The sequence below is a fragment of the Bos taurus genome, chromosome 15, assembly GCF_002263795.3.
Source record: "Bos taurus isolate L1 Dominette 01449 registration number 42190680 breed Hereford chromosome 15, ARS-UCD2.0, whole genome shotgun sequence".
NCBI classification, from domain to species: Eukaryota; Metazoa; Chordata; class Mammalia; order Artiodactyla; family Bovidae; genus Bos; species Bos taurus.
The window spans coordinates 37,283,395-37,292,862 of NC_037342.1; the positions used below are offsets into that span (position 1 = coordinate 37,283,395).

The 9,468-nt window shown below is 42.8% G+C and overlaps 1 long non-coding RNA gene across 1 annotated transcript; it reads right to left on the reverse strand.

The window, feature by feature from the left end:
• Nucleotides 1–3,307: 3,307 nt before the first annotated feature.
• LOC104974237 (uncharacterized) lies at nt 3,308–7,598 on the reverse strand. The gene is made up of 3 exons (XR_001501939.3): nt 7,417–7,598; nt 6,425–6,466; nt 3,308–3,441 (listed from the first exon to the last, which is right to left on the reverse strand). It is a non-coding gene; the product is annotated as an uncharacterized lncRNA (long non-coding RNA).
• Between the last annotated feature and the right edge of the window lie 1,870 nt (nt 7,599–9,468).

The window sequence follows — 9,468 nt, forward strand, 5'->3', positions numbered from 1 at the left end:
CATTTTCCCCATCTTCTTGCTAAGCCAAGCAACTTTGCCCACCCATTTGCCATTCGACAAAGTCTTTTAAACAGATGACTTTTAATAAGTTAATCCATTCATTGTCTGGAGCTCTGAAAACTGACATAAAAGCACAATGACGCCTAATTAAACTTGTTCTGTGAAAACTAATTTGTCAAACCCAGAAGCACAGTTCATAGATAAATGCTAATATTTGAAAGTCAAATTAAAGTTGAAAAGGTTTGTAATAACAGTTAATTAACTCTTGTTTTGTTTTCCTTCACTGCAAACTGGAACCAACTGCATTGCGGGCGGCTCTTTAACATTTTGGACCACAAAGATAAAATTCAAAGCTTTGAGATACGCCTTTGATGTTGGTATTCTCTGCAGATTCGATATTATTTTAAGTCTCTTTGTTTAAAAATTCATTTTTATTATCCCTGCATGAAATGCATGGCAATTCCCCAAATAACGAGCCATCAGTGCAATTAACATCGTCGATCGACACCAGCGTCCTGATAATTAATACAGACGCGCTGCCTCCCCAGCGAGAACTGTGAGGGCTTGATTTTTCAGAGCAACTGTTCATTTACAGACTCAGCTTCAACCTAATGAAAATGGATTGTGAAACTTTAATGAACAAGACTTTGCTGTCATAATAATAAAGACTTTGAAACAACGCGGAGGCCTCCATAGCAAGCGTCTGGCGCTGTGCTTGTTGCTACGGTACATCAAACCAATTAAGCCATATGATGAATATTTACACCGAGGTTTTTTTCAACTCTATGACATAAGATAAACTCGTAAAAGTGAGCATTAATTCTGCATCAACAGTTTCTGACATTACATCGCACCAAAGACTCATCCGCCCAGCCAAAAGACTGTCTGCCTACCTCTGTTTTGTCTTAATAAGTGTCAACAAAGAATTAGAACGTTCTGAAAATCCAATTTGCATGCACAGGTTGTGAGTACAAGTGCAAGGAAAATATCTTCCCTGAAGTGCATATATATTTGTGTATGCGTGTGTGTGTTTTGCTTGTGGGTGTGTGTATGAAAGAACCTGGGTGGGCTTGTTTTGTTTGTGTGCATATCTGTGCCTGGGGGAGTGTGTGGCCACCTTGTATACATGAACCTGCGGGGGTAGGGTGTGTAAAAGTGCAAAACTTGTTTCTCTGTGCATATATGTGTCTACACATTTCTATCTCTGCAAATGTGTATATGGGGATGATTTTATGCATTTGTTTGTGTTCATATGACTATTCCTTGAATCCATTCAACAGTATTTTCTGAGCACCTATTATGTACTAGACCTTGTGAAGTTACAGTGGTTATAAAATCTTTGAAAGCATCTCTACTCAAGGCACTATAATCTGGTAGGAGACTCTATATGTCAATTAGTATCTAATCAGAGTACAGCAGGCTAAGTGCCAAGATGGGAAAAAGAAACAGTATTTTGGGTGTGCATACTATACTAGGGCTTCCTATATGGTGCAGTAGTAAAGAATGCGCCTGCCAATTCAGGAGATGCGAGAGATGCGGGTTTGTTCTCTAGGTCAGGAAGATCCCCTGGGGAAGAAAATGGCAACCTGCTCTAGTATTCTTGCCTGAAAAATTCCATGGACAGAGGATCCTGGCAGGCTACAGTCCATGAGGTTGCAAAGAGTCTGATACAACTGAATGCACACACTCTCACACAGGCACACAATAGGGACATATAACATAAAGTAAAAGAAATTGGGAAATACTTCTTGGAAGAACTGGGGTATAAGCTGAGGCCCAAAGATAAGGAGGAGTTAGCCAGGCAAAAAGAGGGAGACAGGTACGGAGATGATCTAGGTGCCTTTGCATGTACTTGAGCTGTGAGCCAGTGTCTGTGTGGTGTCTGAACGTGTACTTTGAGAAACCTCTGTACATCCAGGCCTTAGTGTCTCGAGAATCACAGCACTCCCTGGTAGGAAATATCTCAAGACATCACCCATCTGGACTGTAAATGATGCAAATGTACAGCAAGGACCATGACCTCAGAAGGTTCAGGGCAGCAACTTTGGATTAAAAAGATCTATCATCCGCATTTCTAATCTAACCCACATTTGTAAGTCAAACTTTCACATACCTATAATTGTCTGATTATTATCTTATTTATGGAAGCATAGAACTTCCCAGAAGCTAACAGAAGGTAAATTTACCCTGTGATTTTGAGCACAATCTCGGTAGCTTAGGAATTTTCAAGTCAGGGGCTTCTAAACAATCTTCTTCTAGAAGTAAGAGTGTCAGATATAGACAAATGAACCGAACTACAGCAACTTCTGAACATAGCTGTATCTCAATCATATAGAGTTGTGCACACATGCATGGACACAAAAGAACAATTTCTGATTCTATTATGGTTTTAAAAAATTGTCAAGGAGTTAGCATCGCTCGTCGGCAAGCTGTAGCAGAGCAGTTTAAGGTTGCACACTTTGTCTCCCGGGTGGAAGATGGGTTAAAACTGATATTACATGTGTTCAGAGCACTTCCAGGGATAAGGAAGGAAGCCACTGGGCCAAAAGAGCTGTCACAAGCCATGTAATTTATCCATGGGGAGGATTTTCAGGCATTTGACAACTCACTTTACTAACAAAATTTTTGGATGTTCTTTTCCTAGCCTGCAGAAGAGGAGAGACAGTTAATTAAATTTGTCAAGAAAGCTACTATTTGCAGACGCATCAGCAGAAGTGATGAGGCAGAGGCCTATTCTGGGGCCATTTATCATGGAGGCACACAGTCTGACCTATCTTCTCAAGGGTCTCTCTGAGCCATGGTTGGTGTTCATCATGATGACCCTGAGTCCCCAGGAGGAGGTTAAATCATTTAGTTTCCTCTGGTGAAGAAAGGTATGAAGATCTGCAGCAAAATCATTTTTAAAAGATTTAAATGTTACAAGGATTTGCCCTTGGCTGTCCAGAAAGTTCAACTACAATACCTTGGTTCAGATACACTATCATATACTGAGTGCCAGCTAGGCACTGGGCTAAGTCTTTCCACTGGTCATCTCATAGAATCCTTATCAAAATTCTGAGAAGTATTAGGTTGGCCAGAAGTTTCATTCAGGTTTTTCTGTAAGATGTTACAAACTTTTTGGCCCACCCAGTAGAACTTAATACCCTTATTTTAGAGAAGAGGAAACAGAAGCAGAAAGAAGTTGAGTAATTAAGGGAAGGCACGCTTCTTTTGGCTCTCACTCTTTCTACTCTTAGATACTTATTTCAGAACAATGAATTGTCCCAGGGTTCCAGAGATTTGAGGTCTTACAACAGATGCTTGAAAGTTCCCCACACATCTGCTGGCAGTAAAGCCATCACTATTTGAGAGGTGCCCTTACCTTTGCGTTTATCCAGATCTTCAGTCAGCATTGTAGTTCTCACTTGGTCTCCCTCTCAGGATCAGCAGAAATAGGGACTTCTGAAAATAAAACTTTAAGAAATATTAGATGACCCAGACTGATGCATCAGAAGACACGAACTCCTTGACACACCAAAAAGGCTTGGGGGAAGGAAAGTGATATGTATGCTTTTCTGTGTGTTCTCTTATTTAGTTTGCACAATGGTCTTGTAAATACATACATCTATAATGTGCACATGTACGTATGTGCACATTATAGAATTCCCCTCTGCTGTACCAGGCACCACACAAGCATTATCTCTACTGTTCAAGGTGCAGCAAGAGGGTAAAACAACCCCAGGAAATCTGAGGTGCAGAGAGGTTTAGCAAGTTACTTAATGCCACAAAACTAGGAGTGGTAATGCTGGGATTCGAACACAGGATGTGTGACTCCAAGCCCAGTGTTCTTTCACTTATGTTATTCAGCCTTCTGAGAATGAGCCCCCAGCCCTAAAGAGGCGAAGCCTATCACGTCTTCTAAGATCTGTCCAGTCTGGAGTCCGTGATACAGAAAAAGAAGGTTGATGGTCTCATCATGGGTTACTGGGACAGCACAGCTCTGTTCCTGGAGTCTCCTGAGTCTTACAGGGCACAGAAAGAGGACTTAGTTCCATGCCTTCTGAAAACAAGACAGACTCATCATCCATCCTGGAGATTTACAACAGAGACTGCAGGGATCTACAGATGCCAAGTATCATCTTGTCTAATCTCTTTGTCGTATCCCAGGGTCCTCTATTGAAAAACCTCTCAATGGCTACATTCATCCAAAGTGCTGTCCATTCTTAACTTTATAGAGAGTTCTTGTTCTACAGAATTAAAACAGAGTTAAAATCTCTCTCTCTCTGTAGCTTGTACCCACTGGTCCAACACTGAGCCCTTGCTCCATGGGACCCCCTTTCCATTCCAAATGTAGAAGCAGTGAGGGTGTGTGCTCCTCCTCAGGATGCATACCTGGGGTCTGCTGATGTCTCCATTTTCCTCCCTGAGCTTCACTGGGTCTCAGACTTGAGGACTGTCCAGCAGTCAGACCAGCATTGAGCCCTGAGAGGATTTGCCCAACACTCCTCTTCAGTAGGACTGAGGGAAGGGCCTGTGCTCTGGTCAGGTTTCAGCCTCTACATCCTCTGCTGGCCAGACCTTCCAATAAAGTCTCATCCCATCAGACAGTGCCTCCTCTTCAGTCTCAACACTGGAGTCTAGGACCCATGTGAATTATCACCCCCGTGGGTCTAAAGATCTGTTAAATGCTTTGCAAATTACCTGAGAGCCCACTGAATATATGTTATCATTTTATGTTATTACTGTTACTATTGTTGTTGTTGCTACCTGATAATAGTGCATGCTCAGTTGCTTTAGTTGTATCCAACTCTTTGCAATCCCATGGACTATAGTTCCCCGGACTCCTCTGTCCATGGGATTCCCCAGGCAAGATACTGGAGCAGGTTGCATTTCCTTCTGCAGGGGAACTTCCCAGCCTAGGGATCAAACCCACGTTCCCTGAGTCACCTGCATGGCAGGCAGATTCTTTTACTACTAAGCCACTGGGGAAGCCCACCTGATAATAGAACCCCAGGGTAATTAGAAGGGGGCTGGGGGCACTAAGACTCACCAAAGATCCTACTTTGATCTGATAAGAAAATCTGAGTCCTGATTATAGTTCCACTGTTAAAAAATGATGACAAGGAGGATTTTGATGGTAAGGGTCACAAGATCAATCACCGTTTCTACCAGGCACAGCGAATTGAATGCATACAACTCTGTAAGTGAAAGTGAAAGTCAAGTCACTCAGTCGTGTCCGACTCTTTGCGACCCCATGGACTGTAGCCTACCAGGCTCCTCTGTCCATGGGATTTTCCAGGCAATAGTACTGGAGTGGATTGCCATTTCCTTCTCCAGGGGATCTTCCCAACCCAGGGATTGAACCCAGGTCTCCCGCATTGTAGACAGACGCTTTACCATCTGAGCCACCAGGGAAGCCCTACAACTCTGTAAAGTGGATACTATTATTTGCCTCATTTTACAGATGAGGAAACTGAGGCTTAGAGAGGTTTTAAGTATTACGTATTAAGTAATTTCCCAAGGCCACATAACAGTAATGGGATGAGCATCTGGGTGGTCCAAGAGACCCGGAATCTATATTATTATCTACTATGTGGTTCTTCCTGTCACTAGCCTGCAGTGTGAGTTGGGCAAGACAATTCCCTCTCTGGGCCTCAAGTCTGAGTCACCTAGGGTGTTTTAAAGCTCCATTAGACCACAGAGTTGACTTGAGAAAGGCAGTGGAAGTCCCAGGGAAGTTGAATCTCCCTCACTGGGGAGCCACCCTCTACTTTCCTGCATCTGAATTTCCTCCTGACTGCCAGGGCAGCTCTCAGGCTCATCTGAACATGCAAATCAGAATTAATTATTCAAGACTGGGTCTACTTTGCATACCAATTCCATTTTCTTCTGTGTGGGAAGGTTCTCACCCCTTTTAACAGTTTAGAATAATGAGCATCAGACCTTCAAAATGAAAACAAAAGTTAAAAAAAAAAATGGAGGAAGAATGGATAAGCTGGATTCTTCACTTGTTCTCTCTGGGGCTGGGCCAGGCTGGCTATAAACCAGGATGGCAGAGACCTTGACAGCCTGGAAGGTCTCTACCATTGATGGTGGACAAGGAGTTCTTGAATTTCTGGATCGTGGATATCTCTGAGACTCTGATGAAACCTATGGCCTCTCATCTCCAGAAAACCTACAAAATGCAAGCATGCAATTCTGGAGTGTTTCCTGAGAATCTGAAACTCAGCTCTGGACCCCTGATTAGGAAGCCAGGAATGGCTAAAATCAGAAATAATATGGAGATGAAGGCCTATCAGGATTCCTGGGCATGCAGGTATGTCAGTGAGTTAAAAAAGATGACTAATCAAACTCAGTTTACTGAGATGCCTAAAGACCCCTGGTCCTTCACTTGAGAGGTGGACCAGGGCCCACCCCAAGGCATGAGAGCCTCTGATTGACTCACCTGACAGTATGGGCTTCAAGGAAGATGTCTTCAACTGCACTTCTGCAGAAGACGAAAATTTCATTATTCTTAAATTAAGCTATTTTATGTGATCACAAGTATAAAAATAACCACACAGAAATGAAGATGAGCAGAAAATAAGTAAAATTTTTGTGGAAGTTATCCTTGAATATAACAATAGGTACTATTTCTCTTTTTGTTGATTTTCTATATTTTTTCCTAATTTTCTGTAAGGAAAAGTTTTGCCTCATGGTGAAAAATGCATGCAGTTTAAATGTTAAAACAGAAGACCTGTGGGTAGCCCATGATCATGTCTAAGAACAGAGACAAATGGTGATATTAATATTCTATCATGATATTAATAATAACCATAAAAGTCGAATTAACATGTAGGGACAGCTATGATGATGTGAATGAAGCAGAGAAAAGAAAACTGTCCAGAGGAGAAACAGAAGAATAAACCATATGCTCAGAGAGAGGCAGAGCATTGTGTCCCCTCTATACCCTGAAGGAGGGAGAGAAAAAGTCACACCCTGGCCCCCAACTCCCTCAGGAGGCCTGGCTGAGTTCTGTGATATAGCTTTAATCTTTCCTCTTTTTGCCTAAACTGGTTTGAGTGGGCTTGGTCTCATGTAACCAAATAATACCTAAGACAGTGGGAAGACAGAAAGAACACATATGTCTAGTCTACAATCGAGTATCTGTGACATCTGAGTGAGTGTGGGTGACATCTGAGAAATTATGGGTAACATCTGCATGGGTGTGTTTGTGTAACAGGCTGAGTGTGTGTAACATCCAAGCATTTGTGACATCTTGAGAGAGAGTGTGTGTGAGATCAAAGTCAGTGTATGTAGCACTGGAATAAGTATGCATAGTTAGCTGGAGTCAATAAATGTTTAAATCTGTGACCTGTCAGTTGTAATTTCTATCAATTTTCCCTCCACAATCTGGTCTTACATTCAGCCCAAGGGTCCCATCTTTGCAGATCTCACCTGATGCCAGGGCAGACTTTCTTGGGATGCTTTTCTGTCCAGCTCTATGGGCCTGTGGAGAGAAGAGCAGCCGGTCAAGTTTATCCCCTTCATGCTCTTCAGGCAATGTCAGCTGATTCTCTGAAACCTCTTTGGAAAACTCAAGCCCAAGGCCAAGAGGCACCTCCCCCTTGACCACAGCATCAGACTAGGCTCTCTGAAGCTCAAAGCAACACTTGAGTGCTGTCCGTGCAGAGATAATCATTTACTTATCACAGATAAGTAAAACTGAGGTCCAGAGTCACACAGGATTTGTGCCAAGCAGTCAGGATCTGATCTCAGGTCCCCTGACTCCAGAGCCTGTGCCTTCTCAGTATGTCACACTCCTCCCAGCCAGACTCTACAGATGTCACGAGTGGCTTTTCTCAGCTATACTCAGGTCTCAGTTATCTTCCAATTTCCCATCAAGTGTTCCCAGATGGGCCTCCATGGCAACACTGCACCCGTGGCAACAGGAGTAACTACAGCCACTTGCTGGTGGCTTGAAGCCCACTGGCACAGGAGTTGACACAGGGACAAAGAACACCAAGCCTGCAAAGTGTACAGGCCTATACTTGAGCAGTGTTGAAAGGGTAGATTCATTCTGTGGCTTTCTTGGGATCAATTTTATTTGGAGAATTGATGACACAGAGATTGCTGCATACAAAGCCCTCAAAAAAGTGTTTCATCAAGGGTGATGCAGAATCCAGAAAACTCAGGGCATACAGCCTGGTTGAGCACTATAGCAAGGGAACGTTATCTAAAGCTCTTTTGGGGAAATGGGAAGACTCTAGTCATATCCAATGGGGGTGTTGGGAAGGCATCATATTTGCCCACGGTCTAGAAGAAGAATGTATTTTTCATTAAATGCTGAGGTCACTGGTGTGTGTAACATTGTGAGCTGACCTTGCTTCATCCGTTCTGTTTCCTTTCCTCATGGATCAGTGAGACCTGCCCAGCCCACAAGGACAGCTGCAGTGACAATGAAATTATGTGAATTCATTCCTATTCTATTACTCCCAAACTATGTGACTTTCCCAGTAGTGAATTCCTACAACTCAGCTTGAAACTCAAATGGGATTTGCTCTCTAAAGGGACTCTTTTGGTTCCAATCTTATTCTTAGCTAAGGCTCCTGCAGAACAATATTCTTCCAATATCCTTCCTTGACATCTCACTGTGAATAAATCCATCAGTCTTTCCTAAGAGTGGGATTTTAAGGGAATCTGGTTAAAGTTGGGAAGAGATGGAAAGTATAGAAACATAAAGATTGAAAGCTCAGAAGACAAACTATACCAACAACTTAATTTGCAGAAGCCCTATCCAGGCATGCATGCTAAATGGCTTCAGTCGTGTCTGACTCTGTGCGACCCTATGGACTGAAGCCTGCCAACGTCCTCTGTCCATTGGATTCTCCAGGCAAGAATACTGGAGTGAGTTGCCATGTCCTCCTCCAGGGGATCCTCCCAACCCGAGGATCGAATCCGCCTCTCTTAAGTCTACCTGTATTGGCAGGTGGATTCTTTCCCACTAGTGTCACCTGGGAAGCCCAGAAGGCCTATCCACTCACGTTCAAAGTGGAGATCCTTGTGGCTGAGCACCGATGAAATGATTTCTGCATGTCGGGCACAGTTGCAAGCTCTTCACATTAGTTAACTCTCTTAATCTCTTTTCCTCCAGCTTTTAGGCTCACTGCTTGGCACAAATAAAGTAATTCATGGGCTAAAAGATTACCAAAATGACTAAAGACAGATGGATAGCTAAGGTAGTGAAACAGTAAGAAGGACAGAGTCTTGGGGTAACTTCTTTGTGTCACTGACATGAGTTTTTAAATATTTTCCTGCCCAGATTTTCATAAACCATTGTCAGTGGGTCAACTTTTATCCTAGCTGTCCTTTTCCCACTTGGCTAAGAAACTGTCAGATGAAAAATGGTAGATTTCTATTAGAAATAGAAGGAGAAATCATAAGGACAGCTATTAATGAGATGATTTAAAAATATATATATTCAATCAAGAGTAATTGGGGCTGAGCATA